This window comes from Argiope bruennichi, chromosome X1 (genome assembly GCF_947563725.1).
Source record: "Argiope bruennichi chromosome X1, qqArgBrue1.1, whole genome shotgun sequence".
Classification (NCBI taxonomy): domain Eukaryota; kingdom Metazoa; phylum Arthropoda; class Arachnida; order Araneae; family Araneidae; genus Argiope; species Argiope bruennichi.
Genome location: NC_079162.1, coordinates 111,454,451 through 111,481,630, shown reverse-complemented (window position 1 = coordinate 111,481,630; position 27,180 = coordinate 111,454,451). Strand labels below are relative to the sequence as shown.

Genomic DNA, 27,180 nt, shown 5'->3' with positions numbered 1-27,180 from the left:
TATATAGTCTTTATAACAAGATGATATTGTACTACCAAATTTTGAGCGAAATTCGTCATTGTCTTTCCGTCCGGCCTTCTGCAAGAAAATGTGATTATTTTCTCATAAAATTATAGATTTGATGGCATAAGTCCATTAAAAGATCGACTGTCTGGGGTTACCTGTGTGTTCGTATGCACGTGGCAACGGCGATTCAAAAATGCAACCAGTTGGACGGATGAATTTTAATATACCATCCTTATGCCAAATTTGTAGATCTATGCCTAATTTTTAACCAAATCCATCAAAAAGACTGTAATCTACATGATCTACCACTCTATTTGTCTCTTTATATTTGAAAGCGATAACTAAAAAATAAAATCGGTTAGATAAAAGAAATTTAGTGCTTGGTCTTAACATTGAAATTAAAATTCAATCAAATTTTAGATCCAATTGATAAGAGGTCCAGATCGTATAAGATTTTTTGCATTGTGCTGTGGCAACATAAAAGTGCAATATAGTGGAAGTGCAGGAAAAATTTGAGAGGAGGTAACTTCCGTTAGTTCTTACTAAAGCTCCTAAAACTGTCGGTTGACCTTGTTCCATTTGGAGTAATGTAGATTATTAAAGAGGTTATAAAAACTACGTGAAAACAAAACACGTCATATAGTAAAAGTACACGAAGGTTGACTCTTTGATCTTGTCCCATTTGGAGTCACGTAATTACTAAAGAGGTAATGAAAACTACAGAAAAACTAAGCAGGCTATATAATAGAAGTACACGAAGGTTGATCTTCGTGTATCATGTAGATGATTAAAAAGAACAACAAAGTAGATCGGCTGAACTTGCGCCATTTGGGGTCATGTAGATTACTAAAGAGGTTATATAAAATACGGAAAAACAAAGGAAGCCATATAGTAGAAGTATACGAAGATTGATCCTTTGATCTTGTCCTATTTGGGGTCACGTAGATTACCAAAGAGGTTATGGAAATACGGGAAAATAAAATACGCCATATAATAGTAATACATGAAAGTTGATCGGTTTATCTTGTCCTGCTTGGGACCATGTAGATTATTAAAGAGGTTAGGAAATCTAGGGAGAAACAAAGTACGCCATATAGTAGAAGTACATGAAGGTTAATTTTCACCTATCATGTAGAATATTAAAGAGAACAGAAAAGTACAGTGGTTGATCTTGTCCCATTTATGGTCCCTAAAGAGGTGAAGGAAATTATGGAAAAACGAAACATGCCATATAGTGGAAGTACACGAAAAAAATCGAAAGGAACTGTTACTTCATACCAAAGCAGAAGTGTCAGTTAATCTTATCCAATTTAGGGTCTCGTAGATTACTGTTGGGGTCATAAAAACTTTCGAGCTAATTTTTTTAAAAAGTTTTTTTACTCCTTGAATGAAAAGTCTAAAAAATGAAATTATAATTTGCTAATTGATTATTTTAATATGTAATTATCGTTAATAAAAATTACATTTTATTTGCTTTTCATTTTAGGAATTCCAAAAGTATTTTTGGGATGAAAGTAAGATCTCGAAAATTTCGAAATCCAATCTTTTCCGATTCATTTAACTTGCCTAGAATGGTAGCCATTGTGGCCTTGTGATAAGGTCTCTTCTTAGGGATCGGATTGTTCTAGGTTTGAGATCCTATGTCACTGCAGAGCCACTGTGTAAGCTGGCTTGGTGCACGTTAAATTCGTCAGAACGAAACGTCTTCTTGAGGGTGTAGTGCAGAAGCTTGTAGAATAAGTACCAGCTCAGGCGCCATCCTCGTCCTCTGACCGCTATTGAAAATTATTAGGTCCGCCTAAAAATAGTATTAATGTTGCTTTAAAACGGAGCAGCAATAAAACTAAATTTTTTAAGAAGTTAAAAAAGAAAAAGGATTTCGAGAATCTGTTCTATATCTTTAAGAAATCACGAATATTACAGTAAATTATTGCTTATCCGAGGTTTTTAACACCAAAATGCCCCTAAAACAATTTTAATCATAAATAAATAAAAGAGGATTTTAACGCACATAATTAGTAATTTTCTGATCAAAATATGAGATAAAAAAGGTAATTTTTTTTTTTTTTTTTGAAAATTTGTGTGCCATATCAGAAGGCTCCTTTCACAAATTTCTCACAACGTGTCTTTTTCAAACTAACTACCATCCTGAAACGAATGAGATAATTAAAAAACATAAAATGGCAATAATATATATATATAAAAAAATAGAATAATTAGAAATGGAAATAAATTGGAAAATAATTTACAGCTATTATTTAGGAATTTTTTTTTAAATATCTCAGTTATTTTAGAGGGAAAAGATTATATATTTGGTCAAAATAGTTTACGTTTTGCAATTATAGGATATTTTACGGTATATAATTTCCATAATTAATTATTTTCTTTTCCTTTAACTTTTCTGTTTATTGAGAATTTACGACCATGAAAAGCTCAACGGGAAGCAAATCCCACTACCCAAATTTAAATTTAGCTTCCCCCCCCCCCGGCGCCTTCCGAGGAAAGAACTGTAATGCCCGTTTAATGAATCCAGCAAAATTATTTCATGAGTAGAAACCAGATGGCGCTACGTTCATCCGCGTAGCGTTAGCAGAGAAGAAAACAGGATTTTGCCGCGGGGTTAAGAATTCACCCGGAATCAAAACAGGTTACAATTCACTACTGTTTCAAACGCATGGGACGTCGGTTTTTGAACTGTTCATAATTCTTGGAGCAATCAGTGTTTTTAGACGTTGTTTCTTTGACTGCCGATATTTTACTCGGATTACACAACTCCCACGACGGAGAATCGACTGTTTGAATCGTGCAGTTGACAGTTTCGACGAGAGGAGCAATTGACGAATCAAAAAACGTGGTTTATTTCCCTCCAAGTTTCGAACGGTAAGTCTGTGAATGAACTTGTATGTTTTTTGATGAACTGATATCGTTATCGTAGGCATGTGGTTACGATCATTGATTGGGTTATTTTTAAATCATATGTTGATGTTTCGTTTTGCTCGTATTACCATGTGCTTGTCAATGTTTGAAAGTAAAGTAAATTAAATGTTAGCATGTGTCAAAAGCATTTAAGCAAGAAAAATATAAACGTCAGTTTAAAGAAATAAAACTTCTTTTTAATACTCCTATACTGGAACATTTGTAGATATTTTTTTCTGCTATTTCTTATATAAGGAATATTTATTTTTTGTGAATTTGCATTATTGAATACTGTCACCGATTCCAAAATTAATTAATTATATGATGAAAATAATTTATTTCTCATCTTATTGTAGTTGATTGATGTAATAGTAAATGAAAATATATAACATTACGATGTCCTGATAAAATTTTAAATTTTAACATGAATTATAAATTTCGATTTATATTAGATAAAATGTGCAAATAATTTATTAAAGAACTGTCTTTATTGTTAAATTCGGTGATTATTGTATACAGTAATTTCATAATACACAAAATATTTGACATTTAATTTTGTTGCTAAATATGATGTGATGGAAAACGATTCTGAAGGAGATTCCATATTTTTAATTGTAGATAGAATTAGTATCATCCATGATTAAATCTTTCCCAATTTTTTTTCAAGAAATTTTTTAATTAATGTTTATATTTTCAAGAAGCAAATGCAGTGTTAAAAGTGATGAAGATTTCTTAAAGATTGAAAGTTGTGATGATATATTTTCATTCAAAAATAATTTTAAGTTATCGCTTTCTGATGTTTATTAATATTATTTCATATATAGTTTTTAAAATCACTTTTGAAAATCCAGTTGAATAAGCAAAAAATTATTCGTGTATATTTTTGCATCCATCAGATATGTGCAACTTTTGTTATATGATCATTTTATTTGATCCATTTTTTTCCCCTTTAAATCTTCCGTATTTTTTTTTTTTTTTTTTTTTTTTTGTACATTTTGATAACAATTTCCTTCTTTAGTTTAGTGCCGAAAAGTTAGTGAATTAATTTCATTTCAATCTTGTTAGTGTTTCTTGGAATTGATTAGAGGATTAAAATTGCTATTTACTTTAAGTACGATCTGAGGCACTTAAATTATTACTATGAAAAGATATTTCTTTTTCAATGCCAAACTCAGATTTATGTACTGTTTGAAAATCTGTTTTTCTAAATTTATGTAATATGCATATAGATAAATGAACTTGAAGAAATTTTAATATTGTCCTTGCACAATGCATAACTATGTCATTTATACTAATTAGGATAGATCTTAAGATATATGTGAATTCTAGCATTAAATTTTTTTGTTATTGAAAGATTAAAATCTAGATGAATTTAGTAGAACATCGAAAATTTAAATTATCATAATCAAATGATCTTGAACAAAATTTAATAATTTTTATATTTTTTCAAAAATTTTGATTTTTAGCTTTGTTTTTGGATTTGAAAATCCAGCAAATAAAAATTTTGAACGAATTCAAATCACTACCCGCAATTTCTAGGATTTGCTGCTTTTAAATTAAAATAATTTATTTGCTTATTTGACATGCATATCAACAATCAGGAGAAATGCCTGTCTCGTGAACAGATATCTGAATTTTTTTAAAACCAAAATCTCAAATTGGAATAAAAGTTATGATTATGATCAAGAATCAATAAAATGAAAAATCGGTTTTAAAATTCGGTTTAATGATGATTTAGTGTACTAATATTTATTTGTTATAGCATTGAATTATTTATGAAAGATTTGTAATCAAACAGATTTGTCAAGAGATCGACTTTTTCCTTTTCATTCAATAAATGTGAAACCGATTTTTACCATTCATGAAAAATGAAATTTGTTAGAAAAACATTTTTACCATAAAAGAAAAATATTTTATATGTATAACCTGGCATTTTTTAAACTTAACTGAAATAATTTAATGTTGTTGGGACAGAAAAATAATATTTAATAGTTAATTTTCGAGGTGTAATTAGAATTTTCTTTCTGCTTAATTTGGATCTCGTTTGAAATCGTCAAAATTTCTTAAAAGTTATGTTCTTATTCTTCAAAAAGTTAGTAATAGGATCACAAGATTTATAATTTGTTCAACCATTTATGAGTGGCAACGGATTTATTAGGCGCACCTTTCATGTTTTATTACTATAACGTCAAATATTAAAACTATTAAAAGATAAAAGAATCAAGTATTCAAATTTCGAATGCTCTCCTGTAGAAACCTACAGAGAAAGATGGCTGCTCAGATGTCCTTGTTAATTCCTGTCATTCCAAAAATATTAAGTGCGAATCAAAATAGCTATCATGTAACTCCAAAATGGGATTTTGAACTATCTAAACTCATCTAGCCATGATTTGAGAACATCAAAATCAAAACAGATTATTTTTAATAGTTCCAAATTGTTAGACTAAGAATGGTCAAGCTTGTGTTTAGGATACAGGAGAAAATATTGCCAGGTCATTATAATTTATTATAAAACTCTTTAAAGCTCAAAAAACATTTATTTTAAAGATTCTCTAATATTAATGCTATGAATGAAGCAGTGATTGCTTTTCTAAATGTTATACTTAGTTACAAATACAGCTTTATGGTAATGGATCGAGCTTGCCCATCACTAGCTTAGATTTACTGAAGATCAAAATTGCATGTTTATAAGCAAATTGGTAGTTATAATTTAGTAAATACATAATTAGCCATCTATTTTACGAATGATATTGCATCCGGCCATTTAAATTGGATGGTCATTATATTTTACTATATTTTACCCAATATTTCAAAGGTACGCCGCATTTAAATAGTTGACTTTAAAAAATGGATTTGTGTGACACATTATGTGTATTCCTCTAAACATTTCAGAAGTAGACCGCATTCAAATGGTTGACTTGCAAGCATATTTCCAGGTCTTCATAGTTTATTACAGAACTTATTAAGGATTCAACAAATATTAATGTAATAAAAAATATAAATTACTAATGCTATGAACGAAGCTTTGATTGCATTTCTAAATTCTATACTTAGTTATAAATGCAGCTTTAGGGAGTTGAGCTTTACGATAATAGATTGTAACTTGTCCATCACTAGCTTATATTTATTGAAGATTAAGCGAACTGGTAGTTATAATTTAGTAAATACATAATTAGCCGTCCATTTTACGAAATGGCATTAACTTCAGCCATTTAAATTGGATGGACATTATATTGTTACTATTTTTATCCAATATTTCAAAGGTACACCGCATTTAAATAGTTGACTTTAAAAAAATAAGATTTGTGTGACACATTATGTATTCCTCTAAACATTTGAAAAGTTGACCACATTTAAATGGTTGACTTGCAAGCACGAGATTTGTGTATCAGTCTTCTTAAAAATTTCAACAAATGCTTTTTTCTTTAAGTATATGTTGCAGTAAAAGGGACGACGGAGTTCCGGCCATTTAAATTGGATGGACATTATATTTGCACTATATTTTACTCAATATTTCAAATGTACACCGCATTTAAATTGTTGACTTTAAAAAAATAAATTGGATTAGTGTCACACCTTATGTGTATTCCTCTAAATATTCCAGAAGTAGACCGCATTTAAATGGTTGACTTGCAAGCATGAGATTTGTGTACCAATCTTCTTAAAAATTTCAACAAGTGCTTTTTATGAATATTTGTTGCATTGAAAGGGACGTCGGAGTTCCGGTCAATGATTTAAATGAATGCACATCGCACGTTTTTCTCTTAACGGATGGAGTCAAGAGATTTGTATGTATATGAGGAAATGAGTTGCGAGATGACAATGGAACGTTTCTCCTTGAGACGTTTCGCTTTGTTGGTTAAACATGCTTTCTTTTTCAACCTTCTGACACTGACTGAGCTTGTGAGCGATACAGCTAAATAATTTGAAACAAAACAAGTTCAAGGTTCATTACATTGCCGCAATCAAACACAAAAAAAAAATGACTAAAACCTTTTTCTTTGTTGTACTAAATTTAGTTCTATAAGATTGTTGCAATGTTTTGTGCCGCAGAACTCGGCAGTAAATACTACTTAGCGAGTCTGTGTCACATTTCCTGTCAAAGCATTCCAGTGTTTTTTTAAGTGTATTTATTCATGGAACAAACTCTAATTTAAAAGATAGTTTCGATAAAAGAAATTTACTAATTTCTTGAAGCTTTATATATGTTTGACAATGGATTTTTGCAAAGTTAATAACCATGGTTAAAAACCTAATTAAAATCAAAGTAAAATGTGAACGAACCTTGTGACATTTGGAAAGTTATGGAGTGATAGTAAAAATTTTATTAGTGTGTTTTTTAAATTTCCCAAGACGAAATTATACTATGTATTTTTATACAAACTTTTATCAATTTTTAAATGGTGACCAACGTACTGAAATTTTTTCTTATAGAGGTAGGATTGTCTGACATTCACACTGATTAGTTGCCGATTTCAAAAGATGTAGCTAATTTGTCGGTATGCATGTCAAATTTTTTCAAGATATTTGATGCAAAACTATTGTATGTTAGCTACATCTGTTCTTAAATTTTTTTCACAAAATGTCATATGTGACTAGTGATACCATCTTTTACATCATAATTTCTGATGTTTTTCTATGTGTCCAGTTTTTGAGACACGATGTTTTAATATAACAGCGACGATAAATCTTATCTTGCACTGTAGCAAACGCAACATTGGCTTTTACATAAATGCCTAACAGAATATTCGCAAGATGAGCATGACTTAAGAACTGCTCCCAGAAATTGTGGAAAGAATAACCAGTTGTGGAATTTCATTAAAATAAAGGTGTACAAAAATATGATGTTGAATCAATCGAATTTGATTGTATTTTAAACTATATGCCCAGTGTATAATTAACTATATTTTAGGAAAAGAGACCCTTTTATTTTGTTGAGAGCTGTAATAATTAACTTTATGGTAACTTACATTCAGAATCGTATTATTCCATACCGATAGATTTATAGCAACAGTGTCAAATTCAAATACTAGCACGGAACGCATAAATAGTCTTAGTTCAATCACAGAAAAAGCTTTTTTGTGAAAAAGTTTTCACTTAGTTTTTATGTTACTTTATAAAAAAGCAGTAATTTTTTTTCTTTCGGTTTTTATAAAAACAGAATGAGGACAATTGTTAAGCTAATGCTTTCTCTATTTCACTTAGCATAATTTCTCTGTTACCATCCTTCCTACTTCGAAGGGGGGGGGGGTCCGAAATGATTAATTTTGAAATTGTTCCACAGAGGTTGTCATTAATTCAGGGTTTGACAAGAAATTTATTTCCTTTCATTAAAAGAAACTGTTGTCCGCACCTATAAATATTTCCAAACATGAAAGTAATTTCATATGCTGATTTTTGAATGCTTACAAACGTGGCTGACAAAGATTCAGGCATCCCAAATGCACTTATCTTTGCCTTCGAACCTCTTCTGTTTTGAATCTCGATTGTTTTCATTTGTATTTGGTTATAGGGAATTCTATATCTATGGCGAATCTATTCTACATTTACGAGTTTACTTTTAACAATTATGCATAATTAGGAATTTTAAAAAAATTGAGTTACGAAATTTTTAATATATATTTTGTTACATTCAGTTATGTTTACTTAACTGCTATGGAGCGCGAGTTTGAAATAGTGTTTGTCTGAGCATGGGAACCGGAAGTTAAAGGATTCGATCCTCGTATCTCTTAAAATATTTGTTGTGTACGCAGGCCATATGCATAGGAAATTTTTCCACATCAAGCCATCTCCCATTAGTGTGAAAACAACGGCAGAAATGTCAACTGTTTTCCTAGTCATTTGATTATACTTTAAAATAATAAGATTCGTCCGAAAATAGTCCTCGTGTAGCTTCAAAAGAGGATGTTTATCTGTGTAATCTAAGCTACCATTTTGAAAACTTATAGCATGGGCCACATGGCTAGGCTATGAACTGGAGAGCAAACTGAAATGAGCGGAAGTAATCATATGCATCGATTATCTTGGGGGAACCTTGACATGTTCTCAACCCCTCACCAAAGCCGACTTGTACGGAAGTACATTCTACGCAACTGCCACATCCTTTAAAACGCATTTGTCTTGCGTTTCCTGTTCAATTATATGCAAAGCTTCCTATTGGCACATTGTGACCCGGTATTACTGAGTAATAAAGATATGCGTAAACAGCGAAATTTAGTTTTATTAAACAATGTAAGGTATTATGTATTAAAAATGATTATTAATTAAATTGTATTGGAAAGAATAAAAGGCACAATATCATAGTATAAGCGTTAAGTAGTTTGATTATTAACATTTAAAAACAGTGATCTGAAAATGTTTACTTTATTTTAAAAATAAAAAGCAGCAAAAATAGATATTCATTAAATAACTAATAAATGTTTTCAGAAATTTCATTTAAGTAGATATTTCCATAATCGATTCTATAAATAAATATGAAACAGAATTTTTACTTGCGGATTAAATATGAAACAGAATTTTTACTTGCGGATTAATAAACTTAAATATGGATAAAATGTTATTTTACTATAATGGTTAAATGACACCAATTTGAATAAAGTGCAATTTTATCCTAATTGGCTGACAGTGCTTAAACATTGCAAGATTCTTAGGTTAAATGATTAAAAGTTCTTGGTTAAATGCGCGATATAGGTGAATGTACAAAAATGTAAAATTTTATCAACAGTCTTGTATCATAATGCAATATATCAAATGTGCAAAACATCTTATTAATGCAAAATATTTGTATAGGTAACATCTTACAAATTAACATCTGCTCTCAAATTGTTGTTTGTTACAAAATGCCATTTGTCTGTTCCTTGTTTATATGGCTTAGTTCTGCAGTGACGGGGTGATTGGCTGTAATTAAAATAAAAAAATAAATAAATGCCATATGTCTGTAGCAATTCCAGCTGTTGCATCGAAATTATATATGTTTTTTGCTTTGTGTTATTTTAGACTTACGACATTTTGACATAAGAGATAATATGCTTCTATTCAGATGTAGGTAGGTTATCACCCAAGATTAAAGAACGGCCAATAAAATCGATTCTTCTGAAAGTATTTTAAATGAAGATTTTTATGGAATATCTTGATATATAATCAGGTATACCTCAGATATTAGATTACATCAACTTTTTAAAATCGCATTTTTTACTATAAATAATTAAACTATCAGACACTTTACAATACGCCTTGTGGGAGCTGTCATCCAAATATAGAAGAAAAGGCAAAATCCTTATTTGACCATCTAACTTGAAAAATGATGAGAACCTATCAGTTTCTCGTTACGTGATATTATTCAGTATTCTTTATAAAAAATGTAGGTTGGTCATATTTTTCTTGGCAGTATTACGTTGAAATAATACATTGCGTTTCTGCTTCATATTCACGTCAGAAACAGTTTCAAAGAATTGTTTTCTGCATTTGAATATTGTCCAGTGATCAAAACAAAATCAGTGAATAGAGGACTGTCGTGAGTCTTCGAAACTAGCAATTCCCAGCCACTTCGTTGTTTGGGTCCCATTATTCCTTTGGCTGTATTCTATTGTTTTGTGATGAAATTAAAGCAGTAAGTCATCTGTGGACTTGTTTACTCCATTACAATTGTTATGAAGCATGTCCAGTTGTCCCAAATGAATCTTAGGGACGAAATTCTTCGTCATTGGTTCTACTCTCCTTTCGTATTCGTCGCATAATACTTCAGTTTCAGGAAAACGTCATTTTTTTTCTCAGTCTTGAATTTTTGAAGAGTGGAATTATTCTTTTCCGTGCATAGAAAAATAGAAAGGCTATAAGAACTAATTTATGGATTTTTAAACTGTGGGTCGTGAGTCTGAATTGGATCGCTAGAACTTTCACAGGGACTTTCTTCAAGCTTAGAATTATTGGTAAGTAAAAATTGCTGAGAAAATATTCTTGACTTAGAGTTTTATTGAAACCTGTCAAATGATTAACTATTCATAATTTTTATTTTCTTCTATTTATCTTTAATTAATGCTTTGTTTTCATTTTTGCCTTTTTTTTATGGGGGGGGTTATGAAAATGTTTCACAAAATTAGGATGGTTAACAATTTTTTTCGCTTTCATATGAATCAGAAAAGAAAAAAAATGTCAGTATATGGATGCGTCAGGAATAATTTAAATTAAAGGAAATAGCGCCTACCTTCATTTTTGTTATCATTTAATGTTAATCTGATATGTTAGTGGTACAAAGCTTCACTTTGTAAATTTGGAACTGAAATTAAATTTTGTGAAATAATTCAGAAATACTGAGGTTATACATTATTTGCAAAATTAGTACACGAAAAATTTCCATGAACATTTTGTTTCTGATTACAATAGAAACTCTTTTAACCAGTGCCAGATAAAAGAGTTTCCAGGTAATTAATCTGCATGTTAATCTTTTTAGTTTTTCAAAATGTTGGATTTTATAATCATATATAAACATTAGCCAAGCTTTTTAGTTCTATACTTTAATATTGTACCTGACATCATTATTGCGCTTTTTCATGACTTACATTTTTGCGCTTTTAGACATTTGAATTTTGTAGACTTTGCATGTTCCGATTTTATTATAAATTGATACAAATATTTTAATTCCATGAATGTGGCGCAGCTTAGCCAAAGTTGGCTTTTGTGCCATAAAACACAAACTCAACTCCAGGTAATTGAATCTGTTTTTATCATTTAACTGACGGTTATTAATGCCGCTCATAGAAATTATAGCATGGAAAAATCTGTTTGTCATATTTCTTGATTTTCTGGCTTCAATTAAAAAACATCGAAAATCGTACACATTATTTAGAATTAAAATCTGCATTTGTAATTTCATAAAAATAAAATAAAACAAAAATACATATTAATCTTACCTTACATATTATCACATGAAAAATACGCATTTTTTAGTGAGATGAAATATATTTTCGAATATCTGCCTGCTTATGAAATTGTTGCCGGAGTTTGAAAAAACAACAACACTGTATGTAAAATGAAACTTTGAAAACTGAATAAAACGTAGTTTTCCGAGTCAATGTGTCATCTCCGTCATTCGCTGAAATGCATGAGCGTTGCTTGGCAAATTTTATGAAAGTCTGCAATCCTTTGTTTGCTTCCTACACGTTACTATCTCAGTCTGCGTGTCGCTTTCACATTCATCATCTGTCCTTTTCTTTTGCAATAAATTTTGGATTATTCCTTCATTATCAAGTAAAAGTGTGACTTGGATACAACGTTCTACATCCATTCATATTTGAGCATACTCTTCTTTAATCTAATCCATTATATATATTTTTTCTGTCATAAACCTAAATTCCAGATTTAAATTTGTTTTCAAAAGTACGGTATTTTGACATTGTCCAATAATGATAAAGTCTAATTTGCTGTGATAAATGGATACAAATAAATTCATGCTTTTCTAATTCTCAATATTATGAGTTAATCTCAAGAATTTTATTTATGAATGAGTTTGGGGAACATATCATATATAAATGAGTGAATGTAATACATTTTCTTTTAAGCTTTTTATCTATTGTTACTTGTTTCGAGCTTGCATCCAATTTGTTGACAGTAGAAACATTAGTTTAGTTGTAATGTTACTCAGTTTTTACTTTTCAAAGGCCCAGAAAAATAAGAGTTAAAAATGTAAATTGCAATAAAATTTAAAAAAAAAAATCCTGCGAAAATGTAAATCGCAAGAAATTTTTCTCACTTTTTTTTATTTACTTACATAGATTTAAAAAAAAAAAAAAAAATTGCTCAAAGAGGCTAAACGTAAAAGGTGTACATTATAAATATTATTGAGTATTTCATTCTTATATTAAATAAATATTCATTATAAATCAATTGCTGATACAATTACGCCTTTATAATTCTGTTTATTAAATAACTCAAAGAAATAAAATAATATGTAATATATTCTTTCAATTTATTTTATTATGGAATTACCCAAGTTTTAATAAATGTTATTTTTATACATAAAACATTTCAACTTTAGTAACTATTTTAATATTTACATTCTTAACAAACATTTATTCTAAATGCAAAATACGATTACTATTTCGTACCAAAATATGCCATCCAAAAATGGGTTTCTGCATCTTTTAAATCGAAAATCCCCTCTCCTTTCTTTAACTGATTTTCTCGAAGCGTCTCCTGTTGATTTTGACTCCATTTTTCTTCGATATTTCCTGTTCGAACGGCGAGAACCATGCAATTTCATAAACGTGAATTTAAGGGTTTTAATACATTGGAAATCTAAGGACACCAAAAAGAAAAGTTTAAACGATCGAAAAACATAAAAGCGATGTATATTTATGGTTGATTTCAAATGCTTTTATTTATTTATTCGATGCGCTGTATAGTCATACAGAAATTGCTATTCATATTTTATTAGGTTATCCTCTACATTTGGAACTTTATTTTTTAAATTCCGAATTGCTTAATATTGCTCCTTTTGAATTACGTTTTTGATTAAAAGTGCACTTAAAATAGCTTTACTTTATACAAGAAGAAAAACATTGAATGAAGTTCGTAAACCTTTCTACAATTTCGGAATAAGTGTTATTTGATTACTTTTTTTACAACAGTTTTTTTTTTACCATGTTTTAACACATTTCAGCTTATCGTTTGATATAATTATTTAAAGATGCAAAATAAAAAAAAAGCAAACGAAATAAAATAATTTTTACGGACTTAACATTGCGTGAAAATATCGTTTGCCACGCATGATGATTTGAGGGAGAAAAACTCATATCGGTTGGAAAGTAGATAATTGAATTAAAAATGAAATGAAACAAATCAAATTTTTGCTTTAATGTTATTTAATCTCCTTTCTTTTTTTAAATACTCATTTGATTCTGTAGTTTGAATGGGAAAACTAAATATAAATAATCGGGTAATTTTGTTTCCAATATTGTCTCCTTATTAAAATCGGGAAAAGTTTTTTTTTTTTTTTTTTTTTTTGTGCAATTTTGTTTCTTTTAGAATTAAAAAAAAAACACACGTTATTCTAATGCATTGATGTAGTTGGAACTTTTTTTTTAAAACGCGAGTAAAAAAATACTGAAATTCGTGTAAAAACATTTGAGTCTGAAAAAAAATTTGTTCGCATTAAAACTATTCGTTAATATCAAACTAAAGAAAACAATATAATTTTATACTTCACGAATAGTTCTTGAAAATATTTTAAAGAAAGTGGAACGCTATAAATGAAAATGAATGGCCGTGAAATGCTTACACTAAAGTTATTTACTTTTTCATACCGATATAAGTCGCACTTGAATTCTTTAGTTTTATCTCTGTTTCGGAAGTAAATCATCGCTGTTAAATTAAATTAAAATGCTATATGTCAGAAACCACATAGCAAAAAAAAAAAAAAAAAAAAAAAAAAAAAACGCGTTTTTGTTGTAGCAGCTGAAACCAATAGGGACATATGGCATTTTGTAGCATTTAATACAACAATTACGTACTGAAAGTAAGAGCAGATGATACTAACTTATCCTTGTGTTTTGCACTAATAAAAATTCTCAACAAATTTTACATAACCCCATTTTAAAGTAACATTAACGATATAAATTGTCAATATCCTGTGCACAATTGTAAACGAAACAGGATCCAAACGATTTTCTTCGTTAAAATTAATATTTGTTCATTTAGATGGCTCTTTCGAAGTTATTGACGATTTCCTTACGTAAAACATCTTTGTTAAATAGGAAAAAGTTCGTTAACTTCATATCTTATAAATCCGCAGTATGCGTGTGATGTTTAATAGGAGAATTATTACATGGTATTTTTTAAAAATCTCATTTATTAGATTATGCTTATTTATATTTTAGGGTATTTTAATCATTTCATTTTATCCTCATTTTATTCTTGGCATAGATTGATTTTTTTTTCTTCATGGATCATTTACATTTCATTGTTTTGTATTCTGTCAATCGTTACTTACTTTGTTCTTTACAATTTAAAATTCAATCTACCTACTTCGAGAATCAAATATTTAGAGTAGAACTTTTTAAGTTATGGATTGCGGCCAGTAGAAGTCCGGCTATAGATTGCATCAGTACTTTATTTTGTTTAACTTTTACAATAACTTTTTTTTTTAAAAAAAAGAAAGTAATTTTGATTTAAAATATTTAATTAAAACTTACTGAAAATAACGTGTTTTATTGGAATTGCGTATAAAGCGTACTCGATGACAAACCTGATTCCTTATAAATATACATTATTTTTGCTTCCTTTTATAAATTTCGAACGAAAAGAAATTTGTAGAATGCTGTCTCATATGAGAAATAAGACGTTTCTGGTTTATCCGCTGTTTTGTAACACTTTTTAAAAAATCAGTCTTGGATTGTAATCCTTTGCATTTGCAATTTTATCGCTAATTATCTATTTAGCATTTAGATTGCAAAAAGTTAACTTACTCACTAATTAATATTTCGATTTCTTGTGTTACTTGCCTATTTTGAGGTCGAGAAAAAATAGTTCGAAAGAAAATTGGGCCGCGAAAGTTTATTTCCCGCCCAAAAATAGGTCAAAAACGGGGGGGGGGGAATCTTGGAGAAGCCATGCTTTAGAATACTTTTAAAGAATCATCTCTTTTATAAACCACACGCAAAAAACTTGAGCAATAGAAGTTATGTCCGAAATTACAGACATTTTCATTTCTGTTTTATGACTTATACAAAACCGCGAGAGGCATTCTTGGACAATATTCTTTCGTCATTCTGTGGCAAGAGATTCGAAGAGAAAGAACACTTCGCAAGATGAACATAAACATCCAAAGAAAGAATTCGAAAGAAAAAACCTTCCACAAGAAACATGGGAGGGGGCGACCTCCGCCATCACCACACTGGACCCTCCATTCACGAATTTTCTTCGTGCATTCCATGCAGGTGTTCGCCCATTCACACGATTTGTGGCCCGGCCACTTTCAGAAGAAAGTGGATGGGGATGGAGGAGGAGGGGGGTGGACGACCCTCCCTTTCACCTTCCACATCCTCTCCATGATGATGAAAAGGTCCGGCCGGAGCCTTGAAAGCTGAGGTGATTGGGGTTCAAAAACCTAAATGCCACCCACGCTTATAAAAGCGGGTTCAAATCTGGTTTCTTCTAAAAGCCGAAGCACTCGGGATTTTTTGAGATTTCATGACCACCGGACACTGTTCTTCTAATAGGTACCGAAGATTGAGGCCAGTGTTTTTCATGTTGGTGGTGAGAGCACCGCGTGACCGAGTTTAAAACGCTGATGGCCTTTAAATAGGATTTCATTTGGTTTTGTTTTTATTTTGTTGCAGTGATTGTACCCATCGTTTTCTTGCATACATTCAGTTGATGAAGTGTTTTCCTTTGGAGTTATTCGAGAAAGTAATTGTTTATTTTACAAAATGTTTGTAATTTTTTTTTCTACTATCATTTATATCTCGCAAGGGCAGCTGGTGGATGAATGACTTGAAATTCGTTAAAAAGAGCTGTTTTGACTAGAATGTGGAGGATGACCAGCAGGTGGAATTGCGCAAATGCGAAATACGTCGAAATGATTTTAAAAATAAGACGAGATATATTTCGTACTAGCATCTATATTTGTTACTTTCCACTCAAACTACAATTTTTATTACACAAATTACTATACTTGACTATAAATAATCAGCACTAATAGTTTTTATATATAATGTTATATAAATATGTTTCAGCATCGTATAATGAGTTCACGAAAAACTGAACGAATGACCACATTTCTTACATTTTAAAAAACAGAAATGAATAGTTTTAATCAAAATATTTTTTTTAAATGTACTTCTAGACGTATTTTTCATTTATATTTTAAAAATGATACATCAAAAGTTAATATTTTGCAAGACAAACGAAGATCATGCTGTTGTGCAGATACTGCTTTTGCATGAATTTCATCCAGAGGTTTACATCTAAATGAACGTTTCTATTTTATGAAGAAATAAAGTTATATTTTATTAAATATCCTCATAAAAAAGAAGAAATAGAGACCTAATTCATTTTAAGGAAGAGGGGAAAATAAAAAAGAAAGCCAAACGATTTTTTTTTCTCTTTTTATATTATACATTTAATGGAAGGAGATTTTTTCGGAACTGAGTAACTTCCGCGACTTCAGAATTTTGAAAACCAATAAAAAGATGAAATATTTATCAATACTAAATGAAAATTATTTTATTCAACAGATATAATTGAAATAGTGTCAGCCAATGAGCCAAGAACATCAATAACCGAAATAAAAACTGTGGCCAACATCATTAACACTTACGGAGCTATTTTGTTTTACTTCTTTTTTTTCTCATTTTTTTATTTATAAAATTCTTTTTTCTCTTACAGATAATTCAAAATTGCAGTTTCCTTGCAAATATTTAAATAAAACTTCAATAATTATTGTGCCAAAAATGTTAAATTCTGTTTAATATGTCATGTCACTTTTTTCTGCAAAAGTCATAAAATGGGGATTATCAGTTGATTAGATAGATTGTTCTTCCAGTACATTCTATCAATTATCAAAATATTTTCCTAACAATTATCGTTTACAAATATTGAATTGAAAAGAAGGTACTATGAAAGGTTGCGTAGCATCGTGGTATATAATAAGATTAAGACATTGATTATTACTATTAGTAGTAAAATGTTAGTAAACAATATTAGTAACAATGTATGTAGAAACGTAATTCAAAGGAAAACATTATTTACTAACTTTTTATAGAAAAAAAGACGATTTCTTAAAAATCTGGAATAAACATAACCAGAATAGCAGTAAATTACTTATTTATTGAGAATTAATTTTCAAGCTGACTAAATTTGAATGTTTTTATGCATCTATTTAGTGTTTAAAATAAATATTAATTCGTTTGAGGAAATCCACTTCCTTGGAATCTTTATGCTGCTAGACAGACTCTGCATTTAGAGGAATAAAAGGGATGACGGAAGATGTGAAAATGTCGTGCGTCTGAGTGTTTTGTTAGAAAATCAGAAACATCACGCGTATCATACGATTTTTTTAAAAAATTCGAATTAATTCTTTTAATGTATTAACTCTGAAAGCTCCAGTTTTACCGAAATGTCATTGCTTTTGAAACTTCCTTTTCAAAATTATTCATGTGCGTGTTTTTTACATGCTTGTTGCGGTTGAAAACCTAATAAATTAATCTACTGAATATATGTATTTTTTAAAAATTAATTATTTATTAGTCTTTCATGTCAAGCACAAATTTATACTACACATTTTTTGCTTGTTTTAAAAAATCTATTTTCCCTTTTTCCTGAAAATGGTCGAAACATTTGTTAATATTTTCTCTTCAAATCGTTTGCATAAAAATGACACAGACTGAATTATTACTCTGTTAGTAAATCCTTTTTAGGCAGACGTTTCTTGTCCCTTGTGTGTTTTTTTAAAAATCGTCTGTTTTCGAATTTAATACAGATATGTTTTATGCATTAATCGAACGATTAAAATGTCAAAAACTCTCTCTAAACTGACTTGCGGTAATTATCATAGGCTATGGTAACATAGTCAGGAAAACTGTTTTGGGTATAGTTGTGATTATATAGTTGATTTTATTTTGTTTAATGGCAGATGTGCGAATCAAATTTGTGGCATTTGTTTTGTAATTAAAAAAAAGTATCTATCAAAGACAAAGTCTTAATATGTTTTAAAAGATATTATAATATATTAAAAAATATATTAAGATAAATAAATATCTAATAAAGATATTCATTGGCAGTTAATTCTATACGTGACAAAATTTGCATTTGAAAAAAACACCTTGTAAAGTACATTTGGTGTAAGAGAATACCAATTATAAAGATATAAAAATTGGTATTTTCAATTTTTATATGCAATACATTTCAAAAGATAAGAATAAATAAATCTTATTTATGTATTTTATACAGAAAATATAACCTATGAGAGTTATGTTTCAAACACTGGAAACTCTTTTTAACTATGTTAAAAACATCAATCCCTAATATACATGAAATCCTTGCATTGACAGTTAGCTACGGTATGCATAATTTTTGAAGGAAACAATTTATAATATAACTATCCTTTACAAGAAAGTTTTATTATTTAAATTATCAAAATTCACAGAAAGCTTTAAAAATCCATTATTTTTATTTTTGTGAATTTGTCTATCGTTTCCTTATTTATTTCTTTCTTTATTCAGGTTCTGTATCTTTTCTATATCTTTGTTTCACATCCATAAAGTATAGGAAAATATTTATTACATTTTTTTTCTTATTAATCATTTTACTTTTTATATTCATAAATATAATGGGTAATGTTTTGGTAGTTTCTTAATGTTAGAAGTGTTTTAAATCTGCAAACGCAATATTGTCTAAAACATATCATTCTATATTCATAAAATGTATAGGTTGCCCTGAAAGGGTATTTAGAAACTTTAAAGATATTTCAAGCATGTAAAAACAAATTATGTTTGCGGTATAACTTGGTGGCGACCTCCCAAGGAAACGCAAACGGTGGGGGGTCGCTACAGGGACTCTTTTCCTGATAAGAAAGAACGCGACAAACCAGATAAAATGTGTATCAGATTGAATGGAATATATTTACAACATTCCTATTGCATGAACGACAGAACTGTAAATCATGTACAATAATGGTAAATAGTGCTTTATATCAATAACAAACTTCTGAAATACTTAAAATAAGTGTTCAAAGATCTGGCAGACGTGCCATCTGAATAATTACATGCTTCGCAAATTGTTGTGCTATTGTAAATTTTTGTAATCCATTAAATCTGTGTTGCACGTTTTATATGGTATAGCTTTTTCTTATATTTAATTCACTGATACGGAGCCCCTTGTTTGTGTTCCAACCCCATGCCCTGTTACATAAGTTACTTTTCTTTGTACATCTGATTTTTCCTTTCTGTTTGTAAAAAAACATTTCGAGACCCCCAATCTTTCCGAAAATTCGTACCATCTATTAAAGAACTCATTTAACTTTAATTTCATATTCTTTTTACCCTGATATATTCATGTTCATATTTTTTTATCATTTTCTTTTTGTATACTTGATTTTTCCTTTCAGTTTGTAAACTAATTTAACTTTCATTTCATATTTTTTTTTACCCTGATATATTCATATTTTTTTTTACCCTGATATATTCATATTTTTTTTTACCCTGATATATTCATATTTTTTTTACCCTGATATATTCATATTTTTTTTACCCTGATATATTCATATTTTTTTTACCCTGATATATTCATATTTTTTTACCCTGATATATTCATATTTTTTTACCCTGATATATTCATATTTTTTTTACCCTGATATATTCATATTCTTTTTATATACCTGATTATTCCTTTAAATTTGTAAACAACATTTATGGACCCTCAATATAACCTATAATTCCTACTATTCATAAATGAAGTAATTTAACTTTAATTTCATATTTTTTGAGATTATTTACAGAAAGATGTTATTAATTTCTGTGTATTTGTCCTCCTCATAATTCTGAAACTTCCTCATTTTAGAAGAGTAGGAGCAGGATTTTCCCAAGTTTTAGTACGATTTGACATTTATCTTCCTTTACCTAAATTTTGCTACGATAAGCTGACAGCAAATCTAAGGTACGTTTGTCTGATAGACCTATTGTTAAAAGCCTATTATTCTATGAATCTTCCATCATGTCTAAGGAATATATGCAATTTACTTTTGTATATTTTCCACTCCATCATCTGACGATGTAAACATACTTAATATTCCCACCAAAAGCAAACAAATGCCACCTCTCAAATTTTATGATAACAAATCAAAAAACTGTTTTTAGTTTTGAAAAGACATTTATTATATTTGACTCCTCAATTCTAGAAAGTAAAGAACAGGATTTACCGTGTTTTGAACTAGTCTTAACATATATTTTTTTCTCGGTAAGTTGAGAAATGACTGCTCTGAGTGTTCGTGTTATTTGAAGTTGTCTCAAGAATTTTTTGAATGCCATCTACATTAAGTTGTCTAGCGAACATCAATCACTCTTTCTGTCATCTAGCAGTGCAATCACACACTACAACGAAGAATCAAAAATTTATTGAATTTAAAAATAAGAATCATTATTTTTCTGATATTTAATTTTGTAAGAGAACGAGTTATGTTGGATTTCTTGGATCTATTAGTGATTTTAAATTATGGAAGCTGTATTTCTTCAGTAATAATTTCGTAAATTTATTTAGAAAATATTGCTCTCCAGATGCGAAAGCACAATGCCCGGAAAGTAAATAGCCAAAGCGAAATGTCACTCTGTTATTTGTCAAAATTAATCAGAAAACTAAAAAAGGTCTTGTTTGTTACTTCAAAATGGTTCAATATTCTGGCTACAAGACCTTTGGAATGCAAAAGGTGGAGGTGACAGCTATTGTCTCCTAAATCCAGAGAGTTTAATAATTTTTTGAGTAAGTGGTAGATGTCTCGGGCATCCATTTTGGTGATCACCGTACTCGCGAAAGTAGATTATCATTTCGTTTATATCTAATAGAATGAGAGGGCCAAAAATATTGTGCTTTGATCATCAATTACTTTTACACCAATCAATTTGATCATCAATTACTTTTACACCAATCAATTTGATCATCAATTACTTTTACACCAATCAATTTGATCATCAATTACTTTTACACCAATCAATTTGATCATCAATTACTTTTACACCAATCAATTTGATCATCAATTACTTTGTGAAAGCTTTCCTATCCATAATGATATGGACTTCTTAACACTTGTAGTCCAGTCGTATTGCATTTGATGAAAATCCACGTAAATTTTCATATTGTCAGACCGACTTGATTGTAGCAAGTGGTACAAAATCGACTTTTTCATACTTTCCAAATTTTACTTCCAAGTGCATATTTTTTAAACACCGAATGTGATTTTCTCTTGAAAGATTTATAGAGTGTTGTAAAATTTCAAAGGGAAAATATTAAATGTCCGCCTCCAAATTTTTAATGCAGACGTTGGAGACTGACTTTTTCTTTAAAAGATTATTAGAATTATCTTTATCTTTTTGAATCCTATTAATTTGAAATCTTTAATTTAAAAATATGCTGATTGATGTAGACGTTTTCAACCTATAGTAAGTGTATATACTACATTATTTTCAGTAGTATAATTTTCTTTCCAAAAACTGTAAATGAATCTCAGTCGGTGTTCCTTTTAATATATTGCTTTAATATTTATTATTGAGATACCTATATGATTCTTGTATGGCGGCGGCCGCCGCACTGACCATATCCTTGGATATTGTGATAATGTTTCATTTCAAGAAAAACATCAGTTTTTAATATTTCATAAGACTGAGATCTCATAAATGAGTTCAATAAAGATAACGCTTGCAATTCTTTGTTGACATGAAGATATGAATATTAGTAGATATACGAAAATGCGATGATACTTTTGATAATTTTCATAACATATAATCTTTGCAAAATCGGATTTTTAGTCAGGTTGTTGATTTAAAGTATAGGACATGGTAGCGAATTGAGCCTGATTTATTTTTGAAATTAATGAATATAAAGCTCAACATATCAAAATTAGTTACAATGCAATTCGTATTAATCCTTATTATTATTAGGTCTAAATAATTGCTATTATGTATTATCACCCACTTTTTTGTACAATATATATTTATACTTCAGCATGATGTATTTTCATTTACGAATATAATGAATTTTTTATTCTTTGATTATATTATAAATTCGCCTTTTAAAATGAATGATTCCTATTTTTTTTGATACAAAATAAAAAAAAAAGGTTGAAATCAGCGATCTAACCTTCCGGAATGATCAAATATGCCATCATGTCAGGCTTATATTTTTTACGAACCGTTTATCTCATGACACAATATTACAATTTTAATTGCTTAAGGAAAAGAAAAATAATTTTTTAAAGCTGTGCTGATCATATTTCTATGAAACCAGTTTGGTATTTGTTAATTAACTTAAACGCAATATTTTACTTTGTTGTGAGTAGGGATTGCAATACCGGACCAAAATTTGAATACCGGTATTCGGTATTTTTTAAATCTTGATACCGGTTTTAATACCGGTATTAGAAATTTTAGAAAAAGAAAGAAAACACAGGTGTTTCTTTGTTTTATTTGCCAGTTTTGTTTGAGAGTGTAAATATCGAAAAAAAAAAAGTTGTAACTTATAAATTATAACAGTATATAATCACAAAAAAGTAAAGAAACATCTTATTTATTTAAATCACAAAAAAAGTGTAAATATCACTATTCAGTCTGTGGTACTATTACAAATTTTTGAAATGTGATCTTAAAAACATAATGCATCCATTGTACTGTCATTAAGCCTGAAAAGTAATTTTGTGTAAAAATGACCAGCTGTCGAAAACGCTCTTTCGGCATCTACGCTAGTTGGTGGTACTGTTAGCAATGCGCGATATACGTTTTCCAAGTATTTACCTCTAAATCCCTCATCTTCAAATAAATCGATTTCCCGTCGGATGGTTTTGGATATAGCTGATATCTGTATTGTATTTTGGTTCGTTGAAATTTTATTTATCACTAATTCTAATTTTTGTTCAAGAGACAATTCCTTTTCACTATCGACAGTAGTGACATCATAATCTTCGATAATTGAACCGAATTCTTCCGAATGTGGATAGGTTTGTGGGTAAAAAATTTTAAGAAAATTTACTCTAAACTTAATCAGATTTAAATTGGTTATTTTCTTTTCTTCTTTTTCATTTTCATTTTTAAAATCATTATAATTATGTAAATACCATAAGACATTTCCTATTTCGGTATGCCTTTCTTCTGTGAGATTTTTCAATGTAATATATAATTCTTCAGATAATGATGTGTGCTGTTCTTTCAGTGACTGCAGTTGCCTTAGCTGTTAATAAATTAAAATCTCTCCGACATAATGCCTCAATAGTCAGTTTTATTGGAAGTAGAGCTGAAACAGTTCTGGATATTAGGTCGAATTCACTATCTGAAAAATTAATTTACAGGTTTAAGTCGATTATTGCCTTATTGATTGGATTTCCTAGTTTCAAAAATCGTTCCATCATTAGGAGTAAACTGTTCCAACGTGTTTTAGAATCTAATATTAACATATATTCTGTTTTATTTTCAGTTAGTATATATTTTAGTAATATACTCTTTTTATAGGGGAACGTTTAGATATCTTAACAATTTTTTGAACTTTATAAATTATAGGAAGCAATTCTTGATAGGTTAATATTTCATCCTCATTAGCAATATCTTCTTCAACAATTACATTGTCATTATCTTCATTGTCAATACCACTCTCACTCTTACTCTTTTCAAAGTTGGAATCCGAAATTTCTATATCCACAATATTTGGATTCTCCTGTTCGTTATCTTTTTGGTATAACACATCTATTACTCCTAATTGAATTCCATGTGCATAGCACAACTGCTGATTTGCACCAATCAACTTTCCAACTTTTTTCATAATTGTTGCCCCATCAGTCGTTATGGATACAATATTTTCTTTCAGGGATAATCCATGTTTCGCTAATTTAGATTTAAGCAATTAATTAAGCCATTAATTAGATAATTAATTTAGCCCGTTATGGAGACATAAAAACAAAAACGTATACTATTTTGCTATGTTAGCGATACCTGAACATATAGTGGAGACAATTTTAAAAATTTCAAGTAAATACCGAAAAACCGGTATTTAAACTTGTGAATACCGGTATTACAAAATTGTACAAATGGCTCAAAATACCGGTATTCGGTATCCCGGTATACCGGTATTGCAATCCCTAGTTGTGAGCAAAGGATTAAATCTACGTTTCACATATCAATTGAAATAATCATTTTATTCGCAAGAGAAATTTCAGATTTCTTGTATTCCTTTCCTATTTTGCAAGCAGCAAAAAAAAAAAAAAAAAAAAAGATATATAGAATCGGTATTTAGTAAATTTTTCAAGTGAAACTTGCAATTATGGTTAATTAATCGAAGCACCCTCTGAGTTAACTTCCGCGAATCTGTTGAAAAATTTGTAGCTGTGATGTGCGCTGTATTCAGTCGAATCGAAATTCCTGAAAGTGGTAAATATGTCGCCATTTAACAGCATGAAATATAAATAATTTCTTGTGGCATACGAAAGTAGGTTTTTCTCATTTTTAGATAACATCCTTAGTACCACTACTGCCTTTGAATGTAAACTCTAGTATGAGCACGCTTGCCGTAAACTAAGTGCAATGGATCCCCACGTACGAGGTCAAATTCCGCCCTCTTTTTTTCTCTCAGGCTTCCAAATGATAAATCTTAGTATATTGCTTGACGAACTAATTTTGATTAATTACCCTTGGGGCAAGCCAGCTTTTAAGGTCCTCTTATTTGTTGTTTCCTGTCAGAAATACACAAGACAGCTAACTTAGTTTACCAAGCAGTTGCGGATACATAATTTACTGTCACAATATTTACCGATTCGACTAGTTAATGTAAAACAATTAGTAAATCTCAGCTTAGTAACGCTTGTTAAAATTTTAAATTACGTAGACGTATATTGTCATGCAAGTTTAAAAGATTGCATTTTAACTCATAATCCTTTTGTCAAATAGACATATGTGCGTTTTAATTCCTAAATAGTTGTTAATCTGCAGATAGTATACGAAAAACATCTAGTTTTAGTAAACCATATATATGGGAAACCTTTAATTTTTGTTTACATAATAATTGTCGATTCAACTCGTTGATGTAAAACAATTAGTATTAGCTTATTAACAGCTTAGTAACGTTTGTTAAAATGTTAAATTATGTAGATGTATGTTCTCATGCGGATTTGGAAGTTAATATTTTAGCCATTCTGCCAAATAGATATATGTATGTATCTGCATTTTAATTCCGAACCAGTTGTTAATCTGCAGAAAGTATACAAAAAGCATTTAGTTTTAGTAAATCATATATATTGAAAATCTTTAATTTTTTTGTAGTTATTTTTCGCATCTTTCCTTTTCAATTATTGAAAGATGATTAATAGCTTTGTTTGGTCAGTGAAAATTGTTTCTGATACAAAATTCTTTTTATAATCTTTGATATGAAAACTGTCCATGTTTGCTACTATCTCAACTTTGAATGATTATTTATCGTTAAATAAAAAGAAACTGCTGTAACAGGACTTACAATTTTTAGTCCAAGTCTTGCTGATCTATTCTTATATTATCCGCACGCTGTTAAAATATTTTATTTTTAATTCAAGCAAAATTTTATGTCAGAACTCTTCTGTATTTTTTTGTCCAACTATGATGTTTAACAAATTCATCAGTAAACGATTTTATTCAAATTATAGACCATTTTTTTTCTCGTATACGTAGTATAGCGAAAGTATAGTAACCGTCAAAAAAATTGGAACTCGTGATTTTGACGACTTTCCAAGTTTTTGACCTATGCGGTTTTTATACCAAATTTCTACATTTCTATCAAATTTGGGGCAAAATCTGCTCAGAGGAAGTCTATCTGGCTGACGGCTCGAATATAATTTAATGAGGTAACTACAAAAAGTAAGAGAGCTAGATAAATAAAATTCAATATACAGAATTAACATCTATAGTCTAGACACCTATCAAATTTTCAGACAAATCCAACTAAGGATTGACCGTCTGTCGGTCCGTACTTTTGTAAACGCGATACTCAAAGGCGCAAATATATCAATTTTGGTATGTGATTTTGTGATTACAATTGTAGTTCGGTGTGAAATTTTTGCTTCAGTCGGTAGAGAAAAACATATCTAAAATACAAATTTGATTTTCCGATACTATTAACATCATGCCAGGGATTAATCGCCAAGTAACTCGCCAAGGATGACACGATAGATTCAGTAAAAATGCTAGATTCACGCCAAAGGTTAATATTTTGTAACTGTTGTATGCCAGTACTATACAAGGCTTTCTTTTAGATAACACCTTTATTAGAATGTATGCGATAAAGTTTTAGGGCGACCACTCCAGCTGATTGTCTCTGGTTATTTTCTAGAATGAAAATTCTAGAGAATAACCAGAAAAAATTGAATTAATTCACATTAACAAAGTGCATACAATCAGACTTTCAAATTAGTGAATAAAATTCAATAATGAATTAACGTACAACGAACAGGCAAAATCTGCTTGCTTTTCTGACGAATTATAAATCCTCAAATCTTAAAGGAATAAATATTGATAAGTTTTCTTTAAAATATGGAATTAATTAAAA

At 29.5% G+C, this 27,180-nt stretch overlaps 1 protein-coding gene across 3 annotated transcripts in view; it reads left to right on the top strand.

Annotated features, from left to right (window-relative positions):
* The window catches only part of LOC129958491 (tyrosine-protein phosphatase 10D-like), a 122,990-nt gene that overhangs the window by 8,297 nt on the left and 87,513 nt on the right, over positions 1–27,180 (top strand). Inside the window, exon 1 of one of the 3 annotated variants that reach the window (XM_056071000.1) lies at positions 2,628–2,886. The exons of 1 other annotated variant lie outside the window; for it this stretch is intronic. The gene's annotated coding sequence lies outside the window, so the exon portion shown is untranslated. Of the gene's footprint in view, positions 1–2,627; positions 2,887–10,720; positions 10,851–27,180 lie in introns of those variants that run through there. One more of the 3 variants, XM_056071003.1, reaches the window with a different exon arrangement.